Source organism: Capricornis sumatraensis, chromosome 5, assembly GCF_032405125.1.
Source record: "Capricornis sumatraensis isolate serow.1 chromosome 5, serow.2, whole genome shotgun sequence".
Lineage (NCBI taxonomy): Eukaryota > Metazoa > Chordata > Mammalia > Artiodactyla > Bovidae > Capricornis > Capricornis sumatraensis.
The window spans coordinates 19,686,455-19,700,455 of NC_091073.1; positions in this window are offsets into that span (position 1 = coordinate 19,686,455).

Genomic DNA, 14,001 nt, shown 5'->3' on the forward strand with positions numbered 1-14,001 from the left:
TAGATCTGATAGAAAGAGTGCCTGATGAACTATGGGCAGACGTTCATGACATTGTACAGGAGACAGGAATCAAGATCATCCCCATGAAAAAGAAATGCAAAAAAGCAAAATGGCTGTCTGAGGAGGCCTTACAAATAGCTGTGAGAAGGAGAGAAGCAAAAAGCAAAGGAGAAAAGGAAAGATATACCCATTTGAATGCAGAGTTCTAAAGAAGAGCAAGGAGAGATAAGAAAGCCTTCCTCAGTGATCAGTGCAAACAAATAGAGGAAAATAATAGAATGGGAAAGACTCAAGATCACTTCAAGAAAATTAGAGATACCAAGGGAGCATTTCATGCAAGTTCAGTTCGGTTCAGTTGCTCAGTCGTGTCCGACTCTTTGCAATCCCATGAATCGCAGCATGCCAGGCCTCCCTGTCCATCACCAATTCCCAGAGTGCACTCAGACTCATGTCCATTGAGTCAGTGATGCCATCCAGCCATCTCATCCTCTGTCATCCCCTTCTCCTCCTGCCCTCAATCCTTCCCAGCATCAGAGTCTTTTCCAATGAGTCAACTCTTCGCATGAGGTGGCCAAAGTACTGGAGTTTCAGCTTCAGCATCATTCCCTCCAAAGAAATCCCAGGGCTGATTTCCTTCAGAATGGACTGGTTGGATCTCCTTGCAGTCCGGGACTCTCAAGAGTCTTCTCCAACACCACATTCAAAAGCATCAATTCTTTGGTGCTCAGGCTTCTTCACAGTCCAACTCTCACAACCATACATGACCACTGGAAAAACCATAGCCTTGACTAGACAGACCTTTGTTGGCAAAGTCATGTCTCTAATTTTCAATACACTATCTATGTTGGTCATAACTTTTCTTCCAAGGAGTAAGCGTCTTTTAATTTCATGGCTGAAGTCACCATCTGCAGTGATTTTGGAGCCCCCAAAAATAAAGTCTGACACTGTTTCCACTGTTTCCCCATCTATTTCCCATGAAGTGATGGGACCAGATGCCATGATCTTTGTTTTCTGAATGTTGAGCTTTAAGCCAACTTTTTCACTCTCCTCTTGCACTTTCATCAAGAGGCTTTTTAGTTCCTCTTCACTTTCTGCCATAAGGGTGGTGTCATCTGAGGTTAGTGATATTTCTCCCAGCAATCTTGATTCCAGCTTGTGCTTCCTCCAGCCCAGCATTTCTCATGATGTACTCTGCATATAAGTTAAATAAGCAGGGTGACAATATACAGCCTTGACGTACTCCTTTTCCTATTTGGAACCAGTCTGTTGTTCCATGTCCAGTTCTAACTGTTGCTTCCTGACCTTCAAAGGACAGAAACAGTATGGACCTAACAGAAGCAGAAGATATTAAGAAGAGGTGGCAAGAATATACAGAAGAACTGTATAAAAAATATCTTCATGATCCAGATACTCAAGACGGTAGGATCACTCACCAAGAGCCACACATCCTGGAATGTGAAGTAAAGTGGACCTTAGGAAGCATTACTACAAACAAAGCTAGTGGAAGTGACGAAATTCTAGTTGCACTATTTCAAATCCTAAAAGATGATGCTGTGAAAGTGCTGCACTCAATATGCCAGCAAATTTGGAAAACTCAGCAGTGGCCACAGGACTGGAAAAGGTCAGTTTTCATTCCAATCCCAAAGAAAGGCAATGCCAAAGAATGCTCAAACTACTGCACAATTGCACTCATCTCACACACTAGTGAAGTAATGCTCAAAATTCTCCAAGCCAGGTTTCAGCAATATGTGAACCATAAATTCCCAGATATTCAAGATGGTTTTAGAAAAGGCAGAGGAACCAGAGATCAAATTGACAACATCTGCTGGATCATCAAAAAAGCAAGAGAGTTCCAGAAAAACATCTATTTGTGCTTTATTGACTATGCCAAAGCCTTTGACTGTGTGGATCATAATAAACTGTGGAAAATCCTGAAAGAGGTGGGAATACCAAACCACCTGACCTGCCTCTTGAGAAATCTGTGTGTAGGTCAGGAAGCAACAGTTAGAACTGGACATGGGATAACAGACTGGTTCCAAATAGGAAAAGGAGTATGTCAAAGCTATATATTGTCACTCTGCTTATTTAGCTTCTATGCAGAGTACATCATGAGAAATGCTGGGCTGGAGGAAACACAAGCTGGAATCAATATTGCTGGGAGAAATATCAATAACCTCAGATATGCAGATGACACCACCCTTATGGCAGAAAATGAAGAAGAACTAAAGAGCCTTTTGATGAAAGTAAAAGAGGAAAGTGGAAAAGTTGACTTAAAACTCAACGTTCAGAAAACTAAGATCATGACATCCGGTCCCATCACTTCATGGCAAATAGATGGGGAAACAGTGGAAACAGTGGCAACTTTATTTTTGGGGGTTCCAAAATCACTGCAGATGGTGACTGCAGCCATGAAATTAAAAGATGCTTGTTCCTTGGAAGAAAAGTTATGACCAACCTACTAGACAGCATATTAAAAAGCAGAGATGTTACTTTGCCAACAAAGGTCCATCTAGCCAAGGCTATGGTTTTTCCTGTAGTTATGTTTGGATGTGAGAGTTAGACTATAAAGAAAACTGAGCAATGAAGAATTGATGCTTTTGAACTGTGGTGTTGGAGAAGACTCTTGAGAGTCCCCTCGACTGCAAGGAGATCCAACCAGTCCATCCTAAAGGAAAATCAGTCCTGAATATTCATTGGAAGGATGGATGCTGAAGCTGAAACTCCAGTACTTTGGCCACCTGATGCAAAGAGATGACTCATTTGAAAAGACTCTAATGCTGGGAAAGATTGAGGGCAGGAGAAGTGGATGACAGAGGATGATATGGTTGGATGGCATCACTGACTCAATAGATGTGAGCCTGAATAAACTCTGGGAGTTGGTGATGGACAGGGAGGCCTGGCGTGCTGCAGTCCATGGGGTCAAAAAACGTTGGACACGACTGAGTGATTGAACTGACTGACTGACCTTACACTATAGACCTGTGATAGCATTTTTATAGAAATTATAAGCAATGAAATCCAGGTAATGAGACTTACATTTGATTTGATTTATGAGTGAAGCTTGGACAGCTAGAGATCAAACCAGTCAGGCCTAAGGGAAATCAATCCTGAATAGTCATTGGAAGGACTGATGCTGAAGCTGAAGCACCAAATGCTTTGGCCACCTGATGTGAAGAGCCAACTCATTGGAAAGCACCTTGATGCTGGGAAAGATTGAAGGAAAAGGAGAAAGGGGTGGCAACAGAGGATGAGATGATTGGATGATATCTCCAGTTCAACGGACATGAATTTGAGCAAACTCTGGGAGATAGTGAAGGACAGGGGAGCCTGGCGTGCTGCAGTCCATGGGGTCTCAAAGACTTGGACACGACTTAGAAACTGAACAACAACAAGAAAATAGGAATACGTGATTAGCATTTCCTTTAGTCATCCCTGAGCCAAACACTCCGCACATGAATGACACCAACTCTACAGCAGCACAGACAACAAAGTGATAAAAGCTGGTGGCATAGACTCTGAAACCAGAAGGCATGAGTTCAAACCCATTTGGTAGAGACATTAATGGAATCAGGAGGACTTCCCTAGTCGTGCAGTGGATGAGAATCCACCTGCCAATGCAGGGGACATGGGTTCAATCCCTGGTCTGGAAGATTCTACATGCTGCTGAGCACCTAAACCTGAGCACCACAACCACTGAGCCCTGACTCTGGGGCCCATGAGCCACAACCACTGAGCTCCTGTGCCACAACTACTTGTGCACCCTAGAGCCTGTGCTCCCCAAGAGAAGCCACTGCAATGAAAAGCCTGTGCACTGCAACAAGAGCAGTCCCTGCTTACTGCAGCTAGAGAAAGCCCACACAAAGCAACGAAGATCTAGCAGAACCAAGAATAAACACACTTTTAAAAAATGGAAGCAGTACAAGAGAGTGGCCATGGCTGCCAAATGGCAAGATCTTCCCAGAACTTGGGTAATCAGGGAGGACAGGTTCTGAGTAGACCATACCTTTCAGAGTTCAAAGTCAACTGTCTGATACATCAACTATTAAACTACTGCCTGGAGAAAGAAAATAGTAAAGTATGGCTCCACAACTGGGTTTCTCAGTTTGATTTTGAAAAATACACTTCCCTGTTTTAGGGTACCCAATGAATCTAAATATGTACCTTCTCATTACTAACCTAGTTCAAAATGATTCATTTCCTAATTTTTAACTAGTATTTCTATGATGTACAAGTTGGCCATTTTGCTAAGACAAATGGGCTCTGCTCAGTTCAGTTCAGTCGCTCAGTCATGTCTGACCCTATATGACCCCATGGACTGCAGCACTCCAGGCTTCCCTGTCCATCACCAGGCTTCCCTGTCCAACACCAACTCCCAGAGCTTGCTCAAACTCATGTCCATCGAGTCAGTGATGCCATACAACAATCTTATCCTCTGTCATCCCCTCTCCTCCTTCATTCAATCTTTTCCAGCATCAGGGTCTTTCCCAATGAGTCGGTTCTTCACATCAGGTGGCCAAAGTACTGGAGTTTCAGCCTCAGCATCATTCCTTCCAAAGAAATCCCAGGGCTGATCTCCTTCAGAATGGACTGGTTGGATCTTCTTGCAGTCCAACAGACTCTCAAGAGTCTTCTCCAACACCACAGTTCAAAAGCATCAATTCTTTGGCACTCAGCTTTGTTTATAGTCCAAGTCACATTCATACATGACTACTGGAAAAACCATAGCTTTGACTAGATGGACCTTTGTTGGCAAAATAATGTCTCTGCTTTTTAATATGCTGTCAAGGTTGGTTATAGCTTTTCTTCCAAGGAGTAAGCGTCTTTTAATTTCATGGCTGAAGTCACCATCTGCAGTGATTTTGGAGCCCCCCAAAATAAAATTGCCACTGTTTCCATTGTTTCCCCATCTATTTGCCATTAAGTGATGGGACTGGATTCCATGATCTTGGTTTTTTGAATGCTGAGCTTTGAGCCAGCTTTTTCACTCTCCTCTTTCACCTTCATCAAGAGGCCCTTTAGTTCCTCTTCACTTTCTGCCATAAGGGTGGTGTCATCTGAGGTTATTGATATTTCTCCCAGCAATCTTGATTCCAGCTTGTACTTCATCCAGCCCAGCATTTCTCATGATGTACTCTGCATATAAGTTAAATAAGCAGGGTGACAATATACAGCCTTGATGTACTCCTTTTCCTATTTGGAACCAATCTGTTGTTCCATGTCGGGTTCTAACTGTTGCTTCTTGACTTGCATACAGATTTCTCAGGAGACAGGTAAGGTGGTCTGGTATTCCCATCTCTTGAAGAATTTTCCAGTTTGTTGTGATCTATACAGTCAAAGGCTTTGGCGTAATCAATAAAGCAGAAGTAGATGTTTTTCTGGAATTCTCTTGCTTTTTCTATGATCCAACAGATGCTGGCAATTTGATCTCTTGTTTCTCTGCCTTTTGTAAATCCAGCTTGAACATCTGGAAGTTCACAGTTCACGCTTGCTATACATAATTTTCATTGAATTTTTGACCTTTAAGGCTCCAGTTTAGTAACACTGATATCTGATTAGGAGCATTTTCAGTAGACTTATTTTTCTGGTTTATTTTCACACTGCAGAGTCATGTTGAATAAGGTTATTTTCAGTCTTTTGGTGAGTATATACATTGCGAATTTTCATTGCACCCAGAGGCAATAGAATGAAAACATATTTGTTAAATATTAATATTTTTAAAAACAAGTATTTTAAAAAAGTCACCAAACACCTAAACTTCTGATTTAAGAATCATCAGTGGCCAGGCACTTACAAGCTGAGAAACAATAGCTGTGACCTTTGTTCTTCTTCCAAAGCAAGTTATCTTTGTTTCCTAATAGAATTTGTTGATGTTTACACCTAACAAAGAGTTAATGTCAGTTGAATTTATTTTGTTTTACTTCTCTCAATCCCTACCCCCACCCCCAACATTTCCCATCTTGATTCTGCTTGTCTGGTTCAGTGCAGCTCGGTTGCTAAGTTGTGTCCAACTCTGTGACACCATGGACTGCCAGGCTTCCCTCTCCTTCCCATTTCCAGGAGTTTGCTCAAAATCATGTCCATTGAGTGGATATCCAACACAGTCTTTTACTTCTCCCTGCCTGTGCTTATGGTCTTCCCTCTTCCTGAAATGCCTTCTATGCTACTCCCTCCCATCTAGGAAATTTCAGTCCAAGCTCTGCTAATACAATGCTTAATATTCTGTTACAGCATTTTTTATGCATCTTGCCTTCCTGACCTTCTTGAACCCTGCTGGAGCAAAACCCATCACCCATTTATCTAATGCCATATTTGCTTAGAAAATAGCAAACATTAAATAAATGCTTATTGATTTAATTCTTTCTGTGGCATGTACCAAAAATACTGTATCCTTTTTCCAAAAGGGTGTCCACTTCTGACTTTACTGTGTGTGTGTGTGCCTAGTCACTCAGTCATGTCTGACTCTTTATGACCCCATGGACTGTAGCCCACCAGGCACCTCTGTACATGGGGATTCTCCAGGCAAGAATACTTGATTGAGTTGCCATGCCCTCCTCCAGCGGATCTTCCCAACCCAGGGATTGAACCCAGGTCTGCCACATTGCAGGCAGATTCTTGACCATCTAAGCCACCAGGGAAGTCCATGAATACTGGAGTGGGCAGCCTATCCCTTCTCCAGGGGATCTTCCTGGCCCAGGAATCGAACCAGGGTCTCCTGCATTGCAGGCAGATTCTTTACCAACTGAGCTATCAGGGAAGCCTGACTTTACTATACCAGGAAAATTAGTTTCCCATAAAAAGTGGCTCTCTGGACAAAGGGACAGCAACATAACAACTAAATGCTTCAAAAAGCAGTGTTATGAAACACAGAAAGAAATAATTAGATTTATATGAAAGGGATTTGTTTTTCTCTTTCTGACTTACATTCTATATGACAGACTCTAGGTCCACTAATGCATATATGTGAAATCTAGAAAAATAGTAGAGATGAACCTATTTGCAGAGCAGGAATAGAGCAGATGTGGACATAGAGAATATATCATGTGTGAATACAGCAAATGGGGAGGAACATGAATTGGAAGGATGGGGCTGAAGTATGTGCACTGCCATATGTAAAACAGATAGCTAGGGGGGAACCTGCCATATAGCTCAGGGAGCTCAGCTTGGTGCTCTGTGATGACCTAGGTGAGTGGGATGGGGAGGTGGGAGGCATGTTCAAGAGGGAGGAGATATATGTATACATATAGTTGATTCACTTCATGGTACAGCAGAAACTAACACTACGTTGTAAAGCAACTATACCCCAATTTCAAAAAAGCAGATGCAAGGGATTAGTATTCCCCGATGAAACCATGTTTATATTACCTGGTTTTGAGTAGAACTGCTTAAAATCCCCTCTAGCCTACCTCAGATAGTGCAGAAACTTGTAACCCTCCTTTCGCCTCTGGAGTGGGGTCTCTTCCTAGGCAGTGGCAAATGTGCAATAACTTAGAGCCTGATAATAATAGAGGCTGGAGGGATTAAAAAGAGTGATTGGCACAAGTACACTTGAAAAATTAACAAAGCACATTAGAATTTTCATGAGGCAACAAGAAAAAAACAAGTGATAATAGCAGCAAGACTTCCTAGGTGAAGAACACGTAAAAGCTAAGCCAGTGTGTCAGGGAGCAGAGAATGGACTTTGCCCTTCAGACAACACATTCTCCCCATATCAGATTTACAGCAACAGCAGTGCCCCCAGAGGATTTTCTAAAGTTAAGGAGGCGGGGGCAACTCAACAAGAACTGATGTATTCATGTGGTATACATGATATCCAACAATTCTACAAACATTTACAAGTCAGATAACACGAACACTGTACTATTTCAGGCCTTTTCTAACACCTACAAAATAAATTAAAAATCATGAACTCCTAGGGAAAAAAGTTAAAATCCACCATCAGCCACCGAACAAATCAAGAGTCACAATCCAACTAATGCACTCATCTTCAAGGACCTGTAGCCAATGAGAGAAGCCGAAAACTCTGGAGCAAAGCAGAGAGGCCTATCACTGCCTGGCTCCACAAGAGTCCCTAACCTTGCCATCACCTGCCAAGAGTTTTGTTTGTAAACTGACAAAAGTCTGAGAATTCTCAGTGATGCTACACATGAATGGGCAGATCATTATTTTCTTCCAAAACATGAAGAATACAAGTGGCTGAGAGAAACTGGTGACACCAGGGAAGAGAACAGAGCTGACACTCAGGGAAGTGGAGGGAAGCTGTCAGGCACACAGAACTCAGTCCAAGGGCCCCTTGCAAGAAAGGAACAGTCCTTCCAACCAGGGAATTGACATGGAACAATACACTTCACAGAATCTCAGGGGAAAGAGCAGAGATGAGGTGTTCAGACCACACAATATCTCATCCAAGTTCTCCTCCCCTGTCATTTCCTCAGGCTAACAAAAGTGAACAGAGGGCAACATTCCTAGTTCTCAGAGGGGAGAAATCCTCCAGTATTAAAGAAATAGAGGCAAACAGTCAAGCCCACTCTGTCCAGAATCATCCAAGCAAATCTAGATGAAGAGAATGGCCCAGAAACTGTGCAAATATATTACACACTGCTTAGGATTCTCCAGAGAAACAGAACCAATAAGTGGGGGGGCGGGGGGGGGTGGTATATGTGTGTGTATGTGTGAAGAAGGAAAGAAAGGGAGGGGCTGGTTTTTAAGGAATCAATTAAATGTTTTAAAGAATTAGTTCCTATGGTTTTGGGGACTGGGAAATCTGAGATTTACAGGGCAGTCTGCAAGGCTGGAAACTCAGCAAGAACTTGATGTATTAAGTCCAACAGCAGTCTGGAGGCAAAACTCCTTCTTTCTTAGGGAACCTGTTTTTTCTCTTAAAACCTTCAACTGATTGGACAGAACTCACCCATATAATGTAGAAGAATGGCTTTACTCAAAGTCTACCGATTCAGATGCTGCTGCTGCTGCTAAGTCGCTTCAGTTGTGTCCGACTCTGTGTGACCCCACAGAAGGCAGCCCACCAGGCTCCCCCATCCCTGGGATTCTCCAGGCAAGAACACTGGAGTGGGTTGCCATTTCCTTCTCCAATGCAGGAAAGTGGAAAGTGAAAAGTGCAAGTGAAGTCGTTCAGTCCTGTCTGACTCTTTAGCGACCCCATGGACTGCAGCCCACCAGGCTTCTCCATCCATGGGATTTTCCAGGCAAGAGTACTGGAGTGGGGTGCCATTGTCTTCTAATAACATCTTAAAAAAAAAAATACCTTTATGGCATATCTAGACTGGCGTTTAACCAACAATTGGACAACATAGCCCTAGCCACTTTGACACATAAAGTAAACCATGCACACACACATAGCCACCAAGAATAATGATAATAGTTAAATGTTCATTGCATGTACTGAGCACTGTTCTTTACTCCTCGTGTGTATTTACACATTTAACTCCCATAGCAACCTTATGAGGTAAGTACTATTTATCATCCTATTTGACAGATTAGGAAATTGAGACATGGCTAGCAAGTGGCTAAGCCTGTATTTATGTCAGTAGCACTGGCTCAAAATTCATGCATTTTACCACTGAACTTAAAGAAAACACAACTCAGGAAACAGAAGGAAACTCCCTCAATTACTTAACACCAGGAACACCTTAATAAGAACATAAATTCAATAAAATAAGATTCTACCAATAAAATAATAAAGTAATTAAATGAGATGACACAAAGGAAATTACTAGTCTGTGAGAACAAATTAGGGACTATGCAACATTTTTATGGAAATAAGCAGTTTAGATTCAACAAGATGATTTGCTGACACAAAAGTCAATTACTGACAAAAAGAGGAAAAGGTAAGATAATCTAAGTGGCTGTGAATGAAAAGGGTAAAGAAATAAATTTGGAAGAATATTGTAGATATGAAATATACATATTACAATATTATATACATAATAAAATATATTATAATCCAAAAAAATCATAATATTCTTGAAGTGGAATTTCCATTTTAAAGGTATATTCACAAAGACATAATACAATAGAATTTCCCCAAAATGAACAGAGAATATTCTGCAAAACAAAAAGTTCATGACACACTAAGAAAATTAAATGTGAAACATATCCTAAGTGAACTATTAAATGTAAAGGATAAAGAAAGAATTCCTCAGATACTTAAGCAAAACAGAAAATCATATCTAAGCAAGAGGAAATATTATCCCATCTCAGAATTCTCCACAACACTCAGTTCTACAAGACAATGAAGAAGTGTCCATAAAGTGTTGAGAAAGATGAAATTTAATTTTAAAATATTTTAACTGGGCTTCCCTGGTGGTCCAGTGGTTACGAATCTGCATTTCCACTGCAGGGAGTGCAGTTTCAATTACTAGTCAAGGAAGTTCCACATGCCCCTGGGGAGCAGCATAGAATAAAATAGAATAGAATGAAATAAAACAAAATAAAACAAAGATATTACAACTATTCAAGATGCCACTCAAGCATAGGAACCACTGAGAGGCATTCACTGGCATGAAAGAACTCAGTGAATGCAGTATGTTTGATTTCTTCTTGAGGAAGAAAAAAATTGCTTGACAGCAACATCCAGTCAGATAAAAGATGATTGAAAATAAACTTGACAATGGCAAAGCTAAATTAAAAAATTGTGGTGAAAGTAAGTCTGTTTAAATATAGGATGAAGAGAAGACAGCTAATGAAAGTAGAGCAGCAAAAATAATTGTGAATGTTGTAAACTTGAATAATGTTAAAATAATAATATAACTATAAAAATTAGGAGGTGGGGATTAGGGAGATGGGAGGATGTTTGCATGTTAATGCCCTCATCTGTTAAAACAAGAAATAAATAGATACTCTCCAAATGTCTATTTTTTAAAATGTTCCATACTAGCCTCTTAAATTTATTTCTAAATCTTTTTTTTTTTTAGCATTAATAGATTCTTTTATGGAAAAAATACCCTGTGGTGAAGAAATATTTTTCATTTTTATCTTCTACTAAAGTCAAACAAAATATAAGGAACTGTCTTTATTAAAAATACTTCCTAGTAGGAACTCATCCTACTGTCATAACTTTTATTTATTTGTGACTACTGCTACACTCTTCAACTTATAATGCACATAGAAATATATTCAAATAAGGTTAAGAGTGACAATTTCTGAGTTTGGGGTAATTTTTAAAACACATTATTGTACTTTACTGCATTGCTTTATTTTTTAAAAAGAACATGTCTTATTTTACCAAAAAAAAAAAAAAGATTAGGTGACTTTTCTCCCTTTAAAAATTGCAAACAGCAGATCAAGATGCTGTTTTACTCTAGCTTATGAGAAAATGAATTCCAGTATTTTTTCTTTGCATTTCCCTGTATGTCTTTAATTTAAAAACACAAAGGTTGATTTGTTACTTTTTACTTTTTCACCATTCTACTTCACAGACATATGTATTTTACTGATATGGACATTTTAAAATAAATTCAGTGTTTTGGGAAATAAAGAGTATAAATATCCCAAATAAAAGAAATAAAGAATATAAATAGCCCAAAATCATGCAATGTTCAAGGAGAAAGTGTATCAATAAGTGCATGATCTTACTAGGAGCACTAAGTTAGCAATTAATGCATGACATAGAAAGGTAGGAAATGTATTCTTTGATCAATTTTTATCTCATTATTGTTTATTACTCAATTCTATGAAATAGCTTTTTCTTTTAATGTACTGTGGCACATTTATTAATACAACATACAGGATCTGAACAGAGTTACGCATCTGGTTACACTGAGCTAACAGGGAAGAATTTGTGAAATAGCTGTGTTTATTTCATAAATCACATCAGTAACTGAAAAAAAAATAACCTAAAATGCCCCACTTTAGGTATGAAAAGATAGAGAGGGATATGATAAATATTTGCATATAATATAATAACAACAACAATAAAAATAATAAAAGGATAAACTAAAACCCTAAAAGAAAGAGTTACTAGAAGGAAGAGGGTGAAGGAACAGGTATTGAAACTATACTTCTTTGAACATATTGTGTTTCAAATATTTGAGTTTAGAACTATGTACTTTAAGTAATTCTAATGAAAGCAATTCCTAAAACTCAAGAGCAAAGTGAGCAATGAACCTGTGTATATTAGAGTTGATACCACAATCATACAGAGAAGTTTTAAAATGACTTTAACACACAGTAAATTGACTGACCATACCCTGTGTGATATATCTAAAGATTTTTTAAATGCAATAAAACTCTTCGTATGTTTCTAACAATCGTATTATTGATTATGTTGGCATCATGTACTGAGATAAAGCAACTGAGTAATGATGTTGATGTCATTGGGAACTGGGATTTTTTGGCATAGAAAGGAAGATGGAAAAATGAAAATGTTAAGGAAAGACCTGATAGTACCCTGATTGGAACAGAAAGTGTCAGAATATATTCATGATTTAAACACACACACACAAACAAACACATTTTCGGTTCTATTCATTGAAAAACTCTTGAAAGAGTGAAGAATTCATAGCAGTGTACACCCATAATACCTAGATTATGGTCTCTAATTCTCATTTCTAATGCAAAAGGAACAAGAGCTCCTTAAAAGCAAATTTAAGGTTTGCGTCAAATTGCAGGTTTGAGGCAGGAAACACACAACTTAAACATGGAATATCCTGTCTCACTAAAAACAAGAAAGCCATCAAAGCCTGTTTAAGGCATAACAAACCTCAGGAGTCAATTTGAAAAGACACCTTCTGATCACCTTTCTTCTTCTTGTCAGCAAATCAGATAATTTGAGCACTGATTAGAAGGAGCTCTGCTTCTAACTAGAAAAAGAAGAAATGGTGAACCCCAGGGCTAGTAGAAGGAAAAAGATCATAAAAATAAGAGCAGAAATAAATGAAAAAGAAACAAAGGAGACTTTAGCAAAAATCAACAAACTAAAAGCTGGTTCTTTGAGAAGATAAATAAAACAGACAAACTATTAGCCAGACTCATCAAGAAAAACAGGGAGAAGAGTCAAATCAACCAAATTAGAAATGAAAATGGCAAAATCACAACAGATGACACAGAAATACAAAAGATCATAAGGGACTACTATCAGCAACTATATCACAGTAAAATGGACAACTTGGAAGAAATGGATGAATTCTTAGAAAAGTATAACCTTCCAAAACTGAACCAGGAAGAAACAGAAAATCTTAATCAACCCATCACAAGCATGGAAATCGAAACTGTAATCAAAAATCTTCCAACAAACAAAAGCCCCAGACCAGATGGATTCACAGGTGAGTTCTACCAAAAATGTAGAGAGGAGCTAACACCTATCCTATCAAACTCTATCAAGCTCTTCCAGAAAGTCACAGGTAAACTGCCAAACTCATTCTATGAGGCCACAATCACCACAATACCAAAACCAGACAAAGATACCACAAAAAAAGAAAACTACAGGCCAATATCACTGATGAACATTGATATAAAAATCCTCAACAAACTCTAGCAAACAGAATCCAACAGCATATTAAAAAGATCATATATCATGACCAAGCGGGCTTTATCCCAGGGATGCAAGGATTCTTCAATATTCAGAAATCAATCAATGTGATACACCACATTAACAAATTGAAAGATAAAATCCATGTGATTATCTCAATAGATGCAGAGAAAGTCCTTGACAAAATTCAACACTCATTTATGATTTAAAAAAAAAAACTCTACAGAAAGCAGGCATAGAAGGAACATACCTCAACATAATAAAAGCCATATATGATAAACACACAGTTAACATCCTCAATGGAGAAAAATAGAAAGCTTTCCCCCTAAAGTCAGCAACAAGACAAGGGTGCCCACTCTCACAACTACTATTCAACATAGTTTTGGAAGGTTTAGCAACAGCAATCAGAGAAGAAAAAGAAATAAAAGGAATCCAGATGGGAAAAGAAGAAGTAAAACTCACACTGTTTGCAGATGACATGGTCCTCTACATAGAAAATCCTAAAGACACCACCA